Raw genomic sequence first — 18,686 nt, forward strand, 5'->3', positions numbered from 1 at the left:
CCACATCTACCCCTACCCCCTGCTGCCGCTTGCACTGTCCTTGCTCCTCGAGGGAGCTAGGGACACAATGTTCTCTAGGATGGGCATGACCAGATCCACGAGGAGGCCACATTCTTCCATGGGAATCCAATCAAGCACACCACCCTCCGCAACCATCCAATCCCGGCCTAACAAAGTCAAGACCCGCCATCGATCCACAAATCAGGCTTGCCGCATCCAGGTTCACTGCAAGTCTGCGACGAGTCTGTAGTCGACATCTTGACTTTGGCTATCCCCACGGAAGAATCAACGGATCCTGCTTACTTTTACCATCACTTCGTCTCTTCCCAAGGCAGCGACACCACCCAGCCAATCACCACCACCACTTGCGGCTTGCCTACATAAAATCATGAGAAATCCCCACGGCGGTGCTGTAAGATCACCTTGGCGACCTCGACAGTGACCGACTGGTCTAAGATCTAAGCTAGCCGCTCTTTGTAGAAACCAATAGAAGTAGGCATGTGACTCAGATTTGTTCTTTGGTGTGCATGCGTTTCTTGCTGCCCACCAGCTCTTGTCTACAACTCGCCTATCTCTGTACCAGCTCTTGGTCTACAACTCGCCTATCTCCATGCTCGAGACGACCAAGCTCGATGCGCAAGCCGCATACGTCTGCTAGAGCTATATCCAGACCCTATGATTTTTGGGTCACTGGCACTATGGGTGCCAGGACCGGAGTCGCCCTCATCCACCAAGTGGATCAAGGAGGCCCACCACCTAGACTCTACATCGCAATATTTTGTGTTTTCCTATAAAAAGTAAAGAACCTTCTCTAATAAACGTAAATATAACCTTTTGGTTTTATAGTCTTATCTTTCCTACACTCCAATACCAGAAGGATTTCTTGGTTTTATTTAATGACCTTCTTGAATGTCATTCACTTAGAAAGGTAGTAATACAATCTGTGATATTAAGGCAAATTATTAGTCATATTAAAGTGCAAAAGGCCCTATAGGAGTCAAAGCATGACTTTTATGGTTATACTGTAATTTGCAAGATCTGAGATTTATGCAAGTGTGCAATTAGAGAAGAGCCAATTAAATAGATTTTCACATTCAGAATAGTACGATTAGCAGTAGCACTTCAATTTTTTCATGTTTGATCAGCTTGCTAGGTGGTTATCACTAAGCATGTTGGAACGATGAGCATAACCTAACTTAGTTCAGTACGTGTTGCTGCAAATTAGTTCAGTACGTACGAAGCTGTTGCTAATTTCAATGCCAGGCTGTTGCAAGTTTCTAATGAAAAAGTACTTCAGGTCAAAGGTCAGGGAATATACACTTTTGTTATCATGGTTGTTTCCTTATAGTGAACAACTTTGATCACCACTTCAGCAGCTACTATCTATAAGAAGACATTAGCTAAGTAGATATAGGCAAAGAAAGCATGTAGGCAAAACCAGAATTAAAAACATCCTTCTCAATGGAGCTCGTGCAGTTCGGAAGACCCTAATCATCGATGAGGGACCCCTCCGATGGTAGCATGGCGTGACAATTGCCGTCAATGACGACACCCAAAGTACCTTGCATAATCCATCGATCCAGTTCGAAACAATCAAGCACATACCTTGCAAAGTGATGTGGATCTGAAGCAGAGGTGGGAAGGTAAAGGCTTAGGTGAGGTGAGGTAGAATGAGACGTTGATATAAACGTGCACGCATGAGAATAAGGCGGTGCCCAGGATGGATCTCCATCGGAGGAGGCCGGATCCGCTGGGGAGGAGGTCGCTGTAGTACCTGCCATCTGTGCGATGGATCACGGGGCTGGCAGGCAGGGGAAGGGGATAGGAGGGAGCGGGTGGGCTAGAGCGCAGATGGCGGGTGCCCCCGACGACGGCTGGGAAGGATGGTGGAGGAGGTGGATGAGGATGGCGGCGGCGGCTGCGGTTGCGCCTCGTCCGCAACCGTGCTGGTGGTGGTCGATGCGAGAGTCGGATGGCGTCGGCCAGAATCAGGCAGGGGCGACAAAGATTTAGAGGAGAGAGAGAATGGAGGCGATGAGCGATGGGAGGAAGGGCCACCGGCGATTGGGGTGGCCTCAGATCCGCCCTCCGTGGCCGCCTATTTCATAGGACGAACACCCGTGCTCACCGTCGGGCTCGCCTTCGGCCGCTGCCTCGCCGACATTCACGACGTAGAGCCCCTTCCTTCGATCCCATTTGCCAGGGAGGCAGCGCCATCCTTCATCATAGAGAACGAGTCCACACTGAGATCCCAACCAGGTCGTGATTGCGCCTCCCCAAACCGCAGCGGCACATCCCACTCCGTCAACGACCAACCTATATGAGGCGGAGGGTCAGTGTAGGACGCGAGCGCCGTCACCATGGACGTGGGGGACGCCGTAGGTGGGAAGGAGGCGGCGACGGCGTCTGTGTCAGGAAGATCGCACGACGGTGGCGGCGTTTACTCGAGGGGGTCGAGAGGAGCTGCGTTTGGTGCCGGGTGGGTTCTTTGGTGCGTGCGTGGGGCTGGAGATTGTGATAGGTGATCAGGTGAGGGCGTGCCATACCTGGATCGATAGCCTTACCATACCTGGTGGTAATTTAAATTTATTACCATATTCGATATTTCCCGAGTTATGGCCTTACCATACCTGGATTGATAGCCTTTGGGGTAATTTAAATTTATTACCATATAATTACCATATTCAAAATTTTCTGAGTTATGACCTTACCATACCTGGATTGATTTATTACTATACGTGGATTAATTATGATTTATTACTATATGATTTATTACTATACGTGGATAGTCTTACCATACCTAGTGGTAATTTAAATTTATTACCATATTCGATATTTCCCGAGTTATTGCCTTACCATACCTGGATTGATAGCCTTTGGGGTAATTTAAATTTATTACCATATTCAATATTTCCCGATTTATGGCCTTACCATACCTAGATTGATAGCCTTTGGGGTAATTTAAATTTATTACCATATTTAAAATTTCCTGAGTTATGACCTTACCATACCTGGATTGATTTATTACTATACGTGGATTAATTATGATTTATTACTATATGATTTATTACTATACGTGGATAGCCTTACCATACCTGGTAGTAATTTAAATTTATTACCATATTCGATATTTCCCGAGTTATGGCCTTACCATATCTGGATTGGTAGCCTTTGGGGTAATTTAAATTTATTACCATATAATTGCCATATTCAAAATTTCCTGAGTTATGACATTACCATACCTGGATTGATTTATTACTATACATGAATTAATTATGATTGCTTACCATAAATACGTTGGGTATTGCCGGTCAGACGAGAAAAGAGAAAAACCGGTGGGAGGGGCTGGTGGGAGGTGGGACGAAGAAAAACCGGTTGAAAATAAACCGGTTGAAAATAAACCGGTTGAAAGTGGGGGGACTATTCAACCAATTCGTCCATTAGGAGTAGAGATGTTTATCCATTTCGACTACAAAGCCATATCCTGTACCACATTTTATTTTATTTCAATCGTACATAGCATGTAGGTAGGCAAAAAATTCTATACTAGACATAATTCTAAGAGACAATTCATTGTACAACGCATGAATTGAGAGAAAATTGTCTTCTCAAACCACTATACATCCCCAAAAAGATTGTTCCATTTCATGGTACTACCTCTTTCCGGTTTATTAGCCCTGTATGTATCCCTAGGACAATTTAACCACACAAGTAATATATCCCAAAATTTATACCGCTGAAAAATACATCATTTGAAGTTTCTAATGATATATTTCTTGTGATATATAAATTGTTCTATGTTGGTTAAATTGTTAATATATGGTTACATACAGGCTTAATAAACCAGAAAGGAGGTAGGATTCACCAGAGCAATCTTTATTTAATTTGCTGGAGATGTCAAGCCGGACTCTCCTAGTCCATGAATATTCTACAGGAGAACTTTTCCGTGCCGTGGGCAAATGTGGATGCCCTGGAAAAAATAGAAGATTCTTGATGACTTCATCCAACAGGGGGGGCGATGCATGAATGCAGAATGAAAACTGGGCTAGCGTTAACACCAAACCATTTCAATGATATAATCGTATTTATGCCATGTAAGCACCGCAGATAATCTTCGTGTCAACATCATGCGTGCAAGATATGGAAGTCATTATCCTAAAGCGGACCACAGGATTATTTTTTTCAAAGTTTCAGGTTGATAAGGTTTGCCCACCTTAAAATTATGGAGTACTCCTACCACTACTACCAGTAGTGTGCAAGGCTGGCACACCATACAAGAGAAAAGAAAAAAAATGATTTTGAGCGACGGCAAGGCACAGACCAGAGCTGGCCCGGCAAAGCCCAGCCACAAGCTCAATCAAATTAAGGACGCCGATAAGTGCCACACGTGTGGGTGTTAGGAAGGCTGCCCACACATTTTGTGTGGTGTATAAGAAGAACAGCGCACACACTCACGTGTTCGCAAAAAATGTAATGCCCACACACCTTTTTCCCCTCCCGATCCCTCTCACACGCGTGTGTGTGGACGAAATAGATAACGACCACACGCCCCGTACGTCAGGCCTCGTACCTCGTGGTCCCGCACGCCCGCGTGACAGTCACCGCGCATCCCGCAGTTGCCATGGTTCAGACCCTCGTCCATGTTCGTTAAACTGCAGTTGCCATGTCGCTGAACTTCGGTTGCCATGTCGTACAATTACAGTTGCCATGGTTGCTCAACTACAGTTGCCATGTATGGTCTGATCTACTGCAGTTGTCATGATTTTTAAAACTTTAGGAGTTGCCACCCATTAAACATTAGGCAGTTGTCATGTAGCACTACAAGAAGGCATGTCAAAAAAACATGTTTGGATAAAAGAGAGAGTTGCCATGTGCTCACAAGCATGCTAGGGCAGTTGCCATGTAAAAGAAAGAGTTGCCATTTACTTACGTGCACGCTACGGCAATTGCCATGTACCATGCAAAAACACATGGCAACTCGGGTAAAAAGTGTTGCCATCTGCTTACAAGCAAAGCTAGGGCAGTTGCCATATACCTGCAGAAACACATGACAACTGCCAGCTTTGGGTGTGGGTTAGGAGACGGGCGTGTGAGCAAAGTGATAAACGCCCACACACTAGCCCTCTCTGCGTGCGTGAAACTAGTGTGTGGGCGAATTGCTAAACGCCCACACACCAGCCACCCGTGTGGTAAAAAAAGAACTTGTGGGCGAGCGGATGAATGCCCACACACCAGCTTAGTCCTACGTGGCACATAAAAACTGTTAGAACGCGCCAAGATTCGTGCATAATTGGTTGGACGAGGATCCATACGTGTGGGCGAGTTGCCAGACGCCCACATGTGTGGGCGTTAACATTTTTGCAAATTAAAGGCAAGGAAATTGAAGGAGGACGATGATGATGGCTTTGGCTTTTGGTTTCTCTTTAGTAGGTCTCGCCGGGCCCGCCTTGCAGTGGGCGGCAGCTAATAAATCGGCCGTCCAAACCGACCCCAGCGACCTCTTTCGGCACGCCGAGCCGCTGACGCTGCCATTGCCTGCGTGTACTTGTCTCTGCCTGGTTAAGCAGGAGCTCAAAGTTGCAATTTGCAAAGAGAGATGGCATACTTAAGCAAGTCCGAAAGTTGTTGATGTTTGTTTAGTTACATTGCGTGGGGCCTTTCCTTGATTAACCTTTTTGTCCGCTTCTTGGAATGTTCAGATCTCACAGTGCTCTCCCATGTGATAAAACATAATTAGTGCTGGGGTAGATCCATAGTTCAGCACATCGTTAGCGTTAAGTTTTTTTTCATCAGAAAGTATATAGTAGCTACTCGAATTGCTTCAGTTGACAGTACCACACATGTGGGTTAGTACACTAATTGGCACTCAGGAGGGGTACAATTATTCAGCTGTACTCTGTACCCTGTGCCGCATCGACTCACGGCGTTTCAGAATCTTTGCACTGTTCCCCGATCTTGTTCTCTAATGGCAAGTTGAGATCTACGGCCTCCTCGAGCACCATGATACTGTATCATTATAATTCGTGATATAGTATGGGGAGGATGTTGGCACTGTTGGATCTGTCATGGGCATGGCGATTTGCGATCCTCTGTAAATGGTCTGATATAAGCTCCAGATTTGGCCATTCTCGATCGGCGGCATCGGTCATTCGGTTGGTTGGTCCATGTGGGCTGTGGGCGCCCATCCGTGGTCGCGATCGGGGTGGAAAAGGCCCGAGACCAGCGCAATTATGCGAGCATCATTACACGCTCGATCGAATTGGTGTTATTAATTAACCATAAGTATGTATAATTGGCAGCTGCAGATTCTTGAGGCGCGGCGCGCTTGTGCGTGCGCGTTGGCCTTTCCAGGTGGTCTCGCGCTCACTCGGGCTGTATAGGTTGTCTGTGAGAATATGCCCGTTCCCTCGAGGTGCCGTTTTTTTCCCGGTGAGAGGACTTTTGGCAAACCACTCATCCCAATTTCATATCAAAGTCATCAACCAAGCGGGCTGGATTTTGACGGAATCTTGCTAAGCAAGGCCGGCTGGCTGGCTATGGTCCATGATGATGATGTTCAGACTTCGGACGCTTCTTTTATTTTTTTCAACCGCTGATCCCGTCAACAAACAGTCAAGCATTCATCTATCGTTGATTGTTTGTTTTAAGATAGCTATATATGTGGTACCCAATAGTTCATACGATTTCCAAAACATTTGCCGTGCTCACTTGTGGGCCCTCCCCGCCGTCCACCCGTTCTTTTCCTCGCCGTCTTGCCGTTAATCGGTGCTTATTATTTCCACGTCTTCCACCGAAAGGCTACGCGACTGCAAGTAGACGACGGCGGCGGCGTTCCGACAAGATGAGGCCGGTGCGTGGTATCCATGCTGACGTGGACGGCACCGCCTTTTCCCGGGCCAAGGCCACCGCCCACCCGACTTTCCAGCTGTGCCACGGGCCCGCCACCATGTGTACTTGGCTAGCCCTTGCCTGAGCGCGACCGTGGTCACACTGGCATGTGGGCACGCCGGCCGGCCTAGCCGTACCCTTGGCTATGTGAAGCGTTGAGGTTGCCGCCGTGGGGAGGTGACTGGACTCGGGAGGGAGGGACAGTCTTTCGTGCAGGGACCCGTCCACTGACAGTGGAGCCCGGTTGTTTTAAAATACGAAACCTCAAACCGGCCGTTGCTTTTGCTTTACCTACCGTTTCAACTTTCAACGACCTACGCTGTTTACCGGTTCAACGTTCCAACTTAGGCCTCCTTGGGTTGGAGGAATCTTGTAGGATTTCTAGAGGATAGGATTTTTGTAGAAATTTTTTTTATGGAGCCCTTTGATTTGTAGAAATGGATTTCTATTTCTATATAGGATATAAATCAATTCTTCACATTTTAAAGGGAAAAGAACATTTGCCTAGACTCAGGCCTCCTTTGATTCATAGGGTAGAAAAATCGTAGGAATAGGAAAGTCATAGGAAATGAGATGACATGTATTTCAAATCCTATGAGTAGGAATAGGAAAGGAGATGCCCTTTTATTCACATCATAGGATTTTTTTCCATTGAGTCTAGGCTAATGTTTATTTTCCTATGAAATGTGGAGGATAGGAAGAATTCCTCCATAGAAATAGGATTCCATTCCTACAAATCAAAGGGCTCTAAAGGAATTTTTCCTATAGAAATCTTATCCTATGAAATTCCTACAAGATTCCTCTAAACCAAAGGAGGCCTCAATGGAAAAAATCATATCCTATGAATCAAGTGACATCTCTTTTCCTATAGGAAGTGAGATGCATGCCACCTCACTTCCTATGATTTCCCTATTCCTATGATATTCCTACGCTATGAACCAAAGGAGGCCTTAGCTACCAGGCTACAACCCGGCGTTGTGTCAGTCTAATTCCTCCCTTGACCATTGGCCATTTTTTTTCTTGCCGGGACCCCTTGGCAATTGGCCATTTCTAACCGACCCCTTCTATTCCTCTAAGAAGGACCCGTGGGCATGGCGGCTCGAGGATGCGCCGACGGCCGAGTAAAACTTCTCTTCCTCTCTTCCTCTCCTATGTCTTCTCTTCTCCCCCTCGCCCCGCCGCCGACGAGTTCCACGCCCTTTCCTGTCGTCCGCTCTCCTCCCAATGGTTGGACGCGGTGGCCAGAGGTCCCTGCCGTAGATCCGCAGCACGGATCCGCGCCTCCATGCCCACGGGTCCTCGTCCGCCGGCGCATCCTCGAGCCGGCGGCGCTCGCCCCCATCGGCCGATTCGAGGATTTCCTGGAGCTCCCTCCCCCACGGTCGCCGACAAGGATCTACCTCGGCGCCCAACAACGCTCGTGGGGGACGTGGGTGGCGGAGACCACCGACCGTGGGGCCAACCAGCGGAGGTGGATCGGATCGTTCCACACGGCTGAGCTCCCGACCATGGAGTATGATATGTGGCATGTCCGGTACCATGGCCCCGCCGCCCCCATTGAACTACCCGTTCGGGGCGGCGCTAGTCCGCCTTGTCCCGCCGGAGCTGGTGGTGGTGAGCGCTCGGATGGCGTGGGAGGAACGAGAGGCTCGGGAACGCCTCGAGGCAAAGGCCGCCGTTGAGGGGTACATGGAGAACATCCGCCGGCAGCACCGGGAGGTCGTGGAGGCGGAGCAGGCAATATTCACCGTCAATGGTGGCGAAGTCATCGTCATCTCCGACGATGAGGAGGGCGGCGAGGAAGGGAGATTGACGTTGAGGAGTGGCGGAGCGTCTTCCCCGATGATGACGACGATGATGACACCGGCCTCGACCCAACTCTAACCGAGGGTGGCCTAGCGAGGAAGGATTGGCTCGACCTCCACTTCGGTCGTTGAATTTAAGTAGTTTTTAGTGTAGTTTAGTTTAAGTTTAATTTTGTGTTCAATGTTCGGTTGTGAAGACTATCGATGCAAGTTTCGGTTGAAATTAGATCGAATTTATGCAAATTTACATTTACTCCACTAAATTTAGGGGATCGACTAGAACCGACCAAAATTTAGTGAAGTATAAATACTCCACTAAGGTTTACCAGGCCGGATACTCCACTATTTCTTTGGGAACGGTTAGAAATCCCCTAGGAGCATGTTTAACACGGATTATCAAACGAACATTCATATATGCTTGATAAAGCTAATGAATATGCTAGAATTTTTACCTATCATGTAGGGGCTAATCCTATGAAAAAAATGTTCCTATGTCATCTAGTAATTATTAGAGTCCCTATTCTAACCATGAAGGTGCTCCCAATGGTTGCAATATAAATCACAACTGCCAAAGCCTTGAAGAGGCATTAAAGCAATTCACCATTACCAAGAAAAAAATGTTCTTTTATTGAACTTATTAATGCTCACAACTCATGCCTACGTCAAATGACTGGGAAAATGGGTAGTCTAATGTATGATGTGCAAAACTTTCAAGAAACAACTCGCAACATTGAAGTGCAAATTGCTAAGATGGATGGGAGTCACACTCTCATTATAGCCAAGTTTGCATGGAAGTTTGATTTGAATCCCGTGGAGTCACTAAACATGATGAATACCAACAAAGGCATGTCTGGAGCGAACTGGAATTCAAAGATACACCAACATTAGGCTACTCCATGGAGGATTTTGTCAAAATGATGAACTTGAAGATGACAAAGATGGAAGGCCAAGAAAAAAGAATATTGAGATTTCATAAATTTAGTTGCAATGCAAGTACAATAACATGATGAGGAGTATAGTAGGATGGTAGAGAAGCCCCCATTAAGCAACCAAACACATGAAGAAAATTATCAAGGTCAGCATATGTCTGAATCATATGAATACACTTCATGATTTGATATGTCAACATATGTCTGAATCATATGAATACACTTCAATGATATGTCTCCAATGTTATTATATTATAAATCTTGGATGTTTTATATAAATTTACAAGCAACTTTATATCATTTTTGTGACTAACCTCTTAACTTAGTGCACACTGTGAGTTGCTGTTTTTTTGCTTGTTTTTAACTTTGCAGAATATCAGTACCAAGCGAAGTCCAAATGCCACGAAACTTTTCAAAGATTTTTTTTCTGGCAATCAAAAACCCTGGAAGCTTCGGGAGGCCACGAGAAGACGAAGCAGTGGCCCACTAAGCACCAGGGCGTGCCAGTGCCCTGGTGGGTAGTGGAGCCCACAAGCCTCCATTTGACCTACTTTCGCCTCTATAAATACTCTAAAATCAGGAAACCTACGAGGGAGTCCACGAAATACTTTTTTTGCCGCCGCAAGTTCCAGAACCACGAGATCTAGTCTAGAGGCCTTTTCCAGCACTCTGCCGGAGGAGGAAACGATCACGGAGGGGTTCTTCATCATCCTTGCTGCCCCTTCGTGTTGGGAATCATTGCATGGAAAACAAAAAATTTCTACGCACACGCAATGATCTATCCATGGAGATGCATAGCAACGAGGATGAGAGTGTGTCTACGTACCCTCGTAGACCGTAAGCGGAAGCGTTTCACAACACGGTTGATCTAGTCGAACTTCTTTGCGCTTCAATCGATCAAGTACCGAACACACGGCACCTCCATGTTCTGCACACGTTCAGCTCGGTGACGTCCCTCGCCTTCTTGATCAAGCAAGACATCGAGATAGTAGATGAGTTCCGTCAGCATGACGGTGCGGTGACGGTGATGGTGAAGTGATCTCCACAGGGCTTCGCCTAAGCACTACGAAAATATGACTGGGGGTGCAAACGGTGGCGGGGGGCACCACACACGGCTAGGCAATTGTCTGGTGTGTCCTAGGCACCCCCTCCCACATATATATATATATATATATATATATATATATATATATATATATATATATATATATATATATATATATATATATATATATATATATATAGGTGGGAGGTGTTGGGGAACGTAGCATGCAATTTTAAAAAATTCCTACGATCACGCAAGATCTATTAGGAAATGCATAGCACTATGACAATATGATCGGAGGCGTAAATTGTGGAGGGGGTGCCGCACACGACTAGGAATCAATGTTGTGTGTTCTAGCGGTACCCCCCACATATATATAGGTGGGAGAGGGAGAGGGGCTGCAAGGGGCGCCCCAAGTAGGAGTAATCCTACTTGGGCGCGTCCTCCAAGTCGGCCTCCCCCCTTCCATATCCATCGGAGGTGGAAGGAAAGAGAGGGGGTGGGGAAGGAAAGGGGGAGGCCGAATCCTCCCCTTTCCTTCTTCCTTCCCTTCCTTTACTTCTCCTCCTATTAAGCCTATAGGGGGCGCACCAGCCCCTTTTGGGGCTGGTCTGTCCAACTCTTGGCCCATTAGGCCCATATACCTTGTCGGGGGTTGCCCGGAACCCCTTCCGGTGACCTGATACGTACCCGGTACCCCCAGAACACTTCCGATGTCCGAATACTATCGTCCTATATATGAATCCTTACTTCTCGACCATTTCGAGACTCCTTGTCATGTCTGTGATCTCATCCGGGACTCCGAACAACATTCGACCACCAAATCACATAACTCATATAATACAAAATCGTCATCAAACGTTAAGCGTGCGGACCCTACGGGTTCGAGAACTATGTAGACATGACCGAGACACCTCTCCGGTCAATAACCAACAGCGGAACCTGGATGCTCATATCGGTTCCCACATATTCTACGAAGATCTTTACTGGTCGTATCGTAATGACAACATACGTTATTCCCTTTGTCATCGGTATGTTATTTGCCCGAGATTCGATCGTCGGTATCTTCATACCTAGTTCAATCTCGTTACCGGCAAGTCTCTTTACTCGTTCCGTAATACATCATCCCGCAACTAACACATTAGTCACATTGCTTGCAAGGCTTATTATGATGTGCATTACCGAGAGGGCCCAGAGATACCTCTCCGATACTCGGAGTGACAAATCCTAATCTTGATCTATGCCAACCCAACAAACACCTTCGGAGATACCTGTAGAGCATCTTTATAATCACCCAGTTACATTGTCACGTTTGATAGCACACCAGGTATTCCTCCGGTATACGAGAGTTGCATAATCTCATAGTTGAAGGAATATGTATTTGACATGAAGAAAGCAATATCAATAAAACTGAACGATCAACATGCTAAGCTAACGGATGGGTGATGTGATCATGTTCATCAAATGACAGCACATGTCTATGGTTAGGAAACTTAACCATGTTTGATTAACGACCTCGTCTAGTAGAGGCTTACTAGGGACATAGTGTTTTGTCTATGTATCCACACATGTATCAAGTTTCCGGTTAATACAATTCTAGCATGAATAATAAACATTTATCATGATATAAGGAAATATGAAATAACAACTTTATTATTGCCTCTTGGGCATATTTCCTCCAGGAGGGAGGAAGGAGCAGCCAAGGGGGGCTCCCAAGTAGGAGGAATCCTACTTGGGTTCTCTCCCAAGGTGACGCCCCCTCCTGCCATGTATAGGAGCAAGGGAAAGGCGGGGGAGGGTGCCCCCCCTTTCCTTTCTCCCATGAGAGGGAAAGGCCGGAGGGGCTAGCCCTCCCCTTTTTCTTCCCTAGGGTTGTTTGGCTAGGGAAAGGGACGCACCAGCCCCCTGTGGGCTGGTATGGTCCTCCCTTGCCCCATTAAGCCCATATACATGTCGGGGGTGCCCAGACCCCTTTCGGTGACCCAATTTCTTCCCGATACGTCCCGAAACACTTCCGGTGTCCAAATACCATTGTCATATATATATATATACCTCTCGACCATTTCGAGACTCCTCGTCATGTCCGTGATCTCATCCGGGACTCCGAACAACATTTGGTCACCAAAACATATAACTCATATAACACTATATCGTCAACGAACGTTAAGCGTGCGGACCCTACGGGTTCAAGAAATATGTAGACATGACCGAGACACCTCTCCGGTCAATAACCAATAGCAGAACCTAGATGCCCATATTGGCTCCTACATATTCTACGAAGATCTTTATGGGTCGAACCGTTATGACAACATACGTAATTCCCTTTGTCTATCGGTATGTTACTTGCCCGAGATTCGATCGTCGGTATCTTCATACCTAGTTCAATCTCGTTACCGGCAAGTCTCTTTACTCGTTTCATAATACATCACCTCGCGACTAACTCCTTAGTCATTTACTTGCGAGCTTATGGTGTATATTACCGAGAGGGCCCAAAGATACCTCTCAGATACTCGGAGTGATAAATCCTAATCTCGATCGATGCCAACTCAACAAACACCTTCGGTGATACCTGTAGAGCATCTTTATGATCACCCAATTATGTTGTGACGTTTGATAGCACACAAGGTATTCCTCCAGTATCGGGGAGTTGCATAATCCGATAGTCGAAGGAATAAGTATTTGACATGAAGAAAGCAATAGCAATAAACTAAACGATCATTATGCTAAGCTAACGGGTGGGTCTTGTCCATCACATCATTCTCCTAATGATGTGATCCTGTTATCAAATGACAACACTTGTCCATGGTTAGGAAACCTTAACCATCTTTGATCAACGAGCTAGTCTAGTAGAGGCTTACTAGGGACACGGTATTTGTTTATGTATTCACACATGTGTTTAAGTTTTCGATCAATACAATACTAGCATGAATAATAAACCTTTATTATGAATAAGGAAATATAAAATAACAACTTTATTATTGCCTCTAAGGCATATTTCCTTCAGTCTCCCACTTGCACCAGAGTCAATAATCTAGTTCACATCGCCATGTGACCAACACCCAAAGGGTTTACTAGAGTCAATAATCTAGTTCACATCTCCATGTGATTAACACCCAAAGAGTACTAAGGTGTGATCATGTTTTGCTTGTGAGAGAAGTTTAGTCAACGGGTCTGTCACATTCAGATCCATATGTATATTTGCAAATTTCTATGCCTATAATGCTATGCATGGTGCTACTCTAGCTAATTGCTCCCACTATCAATATGTATCCAAATTGAGACTCTGAGTCATACGAATTGGTGTCAAAGCTTTGCATCGGCGTAACCCTTTATGATGAACTCTTTATCACCTCCATAACCGAGAAATATTTCCTTAGTCCTCTTAGGTAACTAAGGATAAATTTTGACCATTGTCCAGTGATCTTGTAACACCCCGGATGTAACTTTCCCAATTTGTACTCCAACTCTTGCCGTTTCCGGCGTTAAGTCATATTTATTTCTCGGGTTCGGGTCTTTGTCTCCGTGTGTTGTTTTCGTTTTCATGCATCTCCATGTCATCATGTGCATTGCATGTGCATACGTGTTCGTCTCATGCATTCGAGCATTTCCCCGTTGTCCGTTTTGCATTTCGGCGCTTCGTTCTCCTCCGGTGGTCATTTCTAGCTTTCTTTCGTGTGTGGGGATTAAACATTTCCGGATTGGACAGAGACTTGCCAAGCGGCCTTGGTTTACTACCGGTAGACCGCCTGTCAAGTTTTGTATCATTTGGACTTTGTTTGATACTCCAACGGTTAACCGAGGGACCGAAAAGGCCTCGTGTGTGTTGCAGCCCAACACCCCTCCAATTTGGCCCAAAACCCACCAAACTCTGCTCCATGTCCTAGAGCGTTCGATCACGATCGCGTGGCCGAAAACCGCACCTCATTTGGACTCTCCTAGCTCCACTTATGCCTATAAATAGCCCCCCCGTTTTCAGATCATCTCCCCCTCTCGAAACCCTAAAAATCGGATCCGCCGCGCACCGTACGTGTCCGGCCGCGCCGGACTTTGTCCGCCCCGCCGCCGCATCCAATCGCCGCCTGCCACGTGGGCTGCGCCCACATCCCCGCCGCCAGGCCCGGGAGGCCCGTGGCCAGCCCCCGAGGCCCACGCCGCCGCCCGCCTCCACCGGCTCGCCCGCGCCGCCCGAGCGCGTCGACGGCTCCGCCGCCTCGCCGCCCAGCGCCCTCGCCGCCGCGCCCCTCGCGCTCGCCGCCGACGACGGCCGCTCCGCCCGTGCTCGCCGGAGCCGCTACCCGCCGCCGCCGCCTCCCGCCGCCTGTCTCGCCTTGCGCCGCCCCGGCCGCGTCGCCTCGTCGCCGGCGAGGAGCCCGGCCGCTCCGCCCGCGCCGGCCGGCCGCTGCTTTCTTCTTCCCCGACGGCCAGCATTTTGTGCCTTCTTAATGGATGTATGCTTTCCTTGCCATGACTTGCACCGTGGTGAGTGCATCGAGCTCGTTTACATGCCTTCGTGAGTTGTATTTCAGCATGTCTCAGTTTTCACTAAGTCTGAAAACTGATTGTGTTTTAGCTATGTTCGAGTGCTTATTAGTATATTTTGTGAACCCTTTTGGCGCCAGGTCACTTTGGGTCTTTTGTTAAGCTTGTTGAGTAACTCCATGCCATGTTCTTACTTGTCTTAATCAGGTCATGTATCATGTTGTTTTGCTGCTCCGAAGAGGGCTTCGTGATCTGAAATTTCAGACAAGTGTTAATTTCACTAAGTCTGAAATCTGTTTTGCATTTGCGTTTTTGCCATGCTTGTTTGAACCTCATAATGGATGAATTGGCCGTAGCTCAGTGCTAGACTTTTGTTAAGCATCTTGTGTGCATCCCTGCCATGTATTTTGTTGTCATGTTTGGGTGCTGTAGCATGTTCATTTCGTTGCATTTAGATGCCTACTTGCTGTAAATCGCAGACCGGTGTCATTTTTGAAACGCTTGCCATTTCCAAACCGTAACTCCGATTCCGGCGTTCTTTATATCGTTTTCAAGCGATTTCATCTCATCTTTCCAGTGGAACCCTTGGAATTCCAAGTTGAGGCCAGGTTCATGCATTTCCTGTCATATCTTGCATTTGGCATCCCGCATCGCATCCCGCATAGCATATGATCTTTGCATCATGTTGATTGAGTTTGCAGGTGGTTGATTGTGCCCTTGTTGCTTGTTTGTCTTGTTTGGGTAGAGCCGGGAGACGAGTTCGCTACCGAGGAGCCCGTTGAGTTTGCTTGTGAGGATCCAGTCAACTCTGACAACTGTGCAGGCAAGATGATCATACCCTCGAAATCACTACTATCTTTGCTATGCTAGTTTGCTCGCTCTTTTGCTTTGCCAATGCTACGATGCCTACCATTTGCTTGTCAGCCTCCCAATTGCCATGACAAACCTCTAACCCACCTTGTCCTAGCAAACCGTTGATTGGCTATGTTACCGCTTTGCTCAGCCCCTCTTATAGCGTTGCTAGTTGCAGGTGAAGATTGGAGGCCGTTCCTTGTTGGAACATTTACTTACTTGTTGGGATATCATTATATTGCTATGTTATCTAAATGCATCTATATACTTGGTGAAGGGTGGAAGGCTCGGCCTCTCGCCTAGTGTTTTGTTCCACTCTTGCCGCCCTAGTTTCCATCATATCGGTGTTATGTTCCCGGATTTTGCGTTCCTTACGCGGTTGGGTTATAATGGGAGCCCCTTGATATATCGCCTTGATTAAAGCTTGTCCAGCAATGCCCAACATTGGTCTTACCATTTTCCACCTAGCCTTTTCTTTCCCTTGGGTTCTGCAGACTCAAGGGTCATCTTATTTTACCCCCGGGCCAGTGCTCCTCTGAGTGTTGATCCAAACTAGAGCCCCTTGCAGCGCCACCTCGGAGAAACTCAAGGGCTGGTTTTAGTTGTACGGATTGCTTATCTGAGTGTGCCCTGAGAAAGAGATATGTGCAGCTCCTATCGGGATTTGTCGGCACATTCGGGCGGTGTTGCTGGTCTTGTTTTAACCTGTCGAAGTGTCTTGAGTTACCGAGATACCGAGTCTGATCGGAACATCTTGGGAGGAGGTCTATTCCTTCATTGACCATGAGAGCTTGTCATGGGCTAAGTTGGGACTCCCCTGCAGGGATTGAACTTTTGAAAGCCGTGCCCGCGGTTATGGGCAGATGGGAATTTGTTAATGTCCGGTTGTAGATAACTTGAACCTTAATTAATTAAAATGAATCAACTGAGTGTGTTACCGTGATGGCCTCTTCTCGGCGGAGTCCGGGAAGTGGACACAGTGTTGGAGTAATGTTTGCGCATGTTGTTCTCTAGTTTCTCGCTCGTGCTTTGCCTCCTCTTCTCGCTCTCTTTTGCGAATAAGATAGCCACCATATATGCTAGTCGCTTGCTGCAGCTCCACATATATATTTACCTTACCCCTTCCTATAAGCTTAAATAGTCTTGATCGCGAGGGTGCGAGATTGCTGAGTCCCTGTGGCTCACAGATACTATAACTCCAGATGCAGGTCCAGGTGATTCCGCTCCAGGTGACGAGTACGAGCTCAAGTGGGAGTTCGACGAAGACTCTCAGCGTTACTACGTGTCTTTTCCTGATGATGAGTAGTGGTGCCTAGTTGGGGTTTGATTCGGGGCCTTGTCGCATGTTGGGTTCTCTTTTATTTTGGCGCCGTAGTCGGGCCATGAGTGTTTGGATGATGTAATGTTATTTATTTACTTGAATGACGTGGTGAGTGTAAGCCAACTATGTTCTCCCCTTTATTATTCATATTACATGGGATGTTGTGAAGATTGCCTAACTTGCGACATATGCCTTCAATGCGATTATGTCTCTAAGTCGTGCCTCGACACGTGGGAGCTATAGTCGCATCGAGGGTGTTACAGATCTACTCCTAGATCACTATTGTACCCCCTTGCCAAAATCATGGCAAGGTACACAATAGGTCTGGTACACAGGATGGCATACTTTATAGATCCTATGGCCGAGGCATAGGGAATGACTTTCATTCTCTCTCTATCTTCTTCCATGGTCGGGTTTTGAGTCTTACTCAACTTCATACCTTGCAATGCAGGCAACAACCCTTTCTTTGACCGGTCCATTTTGAACTTCTTCAAAACTTTGTCAAGGTATGCGCTTTGTGAAAGTCCTATTAAGCGTCTCGATCTATCTCTATAGATCTTGATGCCAATACATAAGTAGCTTTACCGAGGTCTTTTATTAAAAAATTCTTATTCAAGTATCCTTTTATGATATCCAGGAATTCTATATCATTTCCAATCAACAATATGTCATCCACATATAATATCAGAAATGCTATAGAGCTCCCACTCACTTTCTTGTAAATACAGACTTCACCAAAAAGTCTGTATAAAACCATATGCTTTGATCACCTCATCAAAGTGTATATTCCAACTCCGAGATGCTTGCACCAGTCCATAGATGGATCGCTGGAGCTTGCACACTTTGTTAGCACCTTTAGGATCGACAAAACCTTTTGGTTGCATCATATACAACTCCTCTTTAAGAAATCCATTAAGGAATGCAGTTTGGACGTCCATTTGACAAATTTCATAATCATAAAATGCGGCAATTGCTAACACTATTCGGACTAATTTAAGCATCACTACGGGTGAGAAGGTCTCATCGCAGTAAACCCCTTGAACTTGTCGAAAAGCTTTCATGACAAGTCGAGCTTTATAGACGGTGACATTACCATCAGCGTTAGTCTTCTTCTTGAAGATCCATTTATTCTCAATGGCTTGCCGATCATCAGGCAAGTCCACCAAAGTCCACACTTTATTCTCATACATGGATCCTATCTCAGATTTCATGGCCTCAAGCCATCTGTCGAAATTTGGGCTCATCATAGCTTCTTCATAGTTCGTAGGTTCGCCTTGGTCTAATAACATGACTTCCAAAACATGATTACCGTACCACTCTGGTGTGGATCATGCTCTGGTTGACCTACGAGGTTCATTAGCAACTTG

This window comes from Triticum dicoccoides, chromosome 2A (genome assembly GCF_002162155.2).
Source record: "Triticum dicoccoides isolate Atlit2015 ecotype Zavitan chromosome 2A, WEW_v2.0, whole genome shotgun sequence".
Classification (NCBI taxonomy): Eukaryota; Viridiplantae; Streptophyta; class Magnoliopsida; order Poales; family Poaceae; genus Triticum; species Triticum dicoccoides.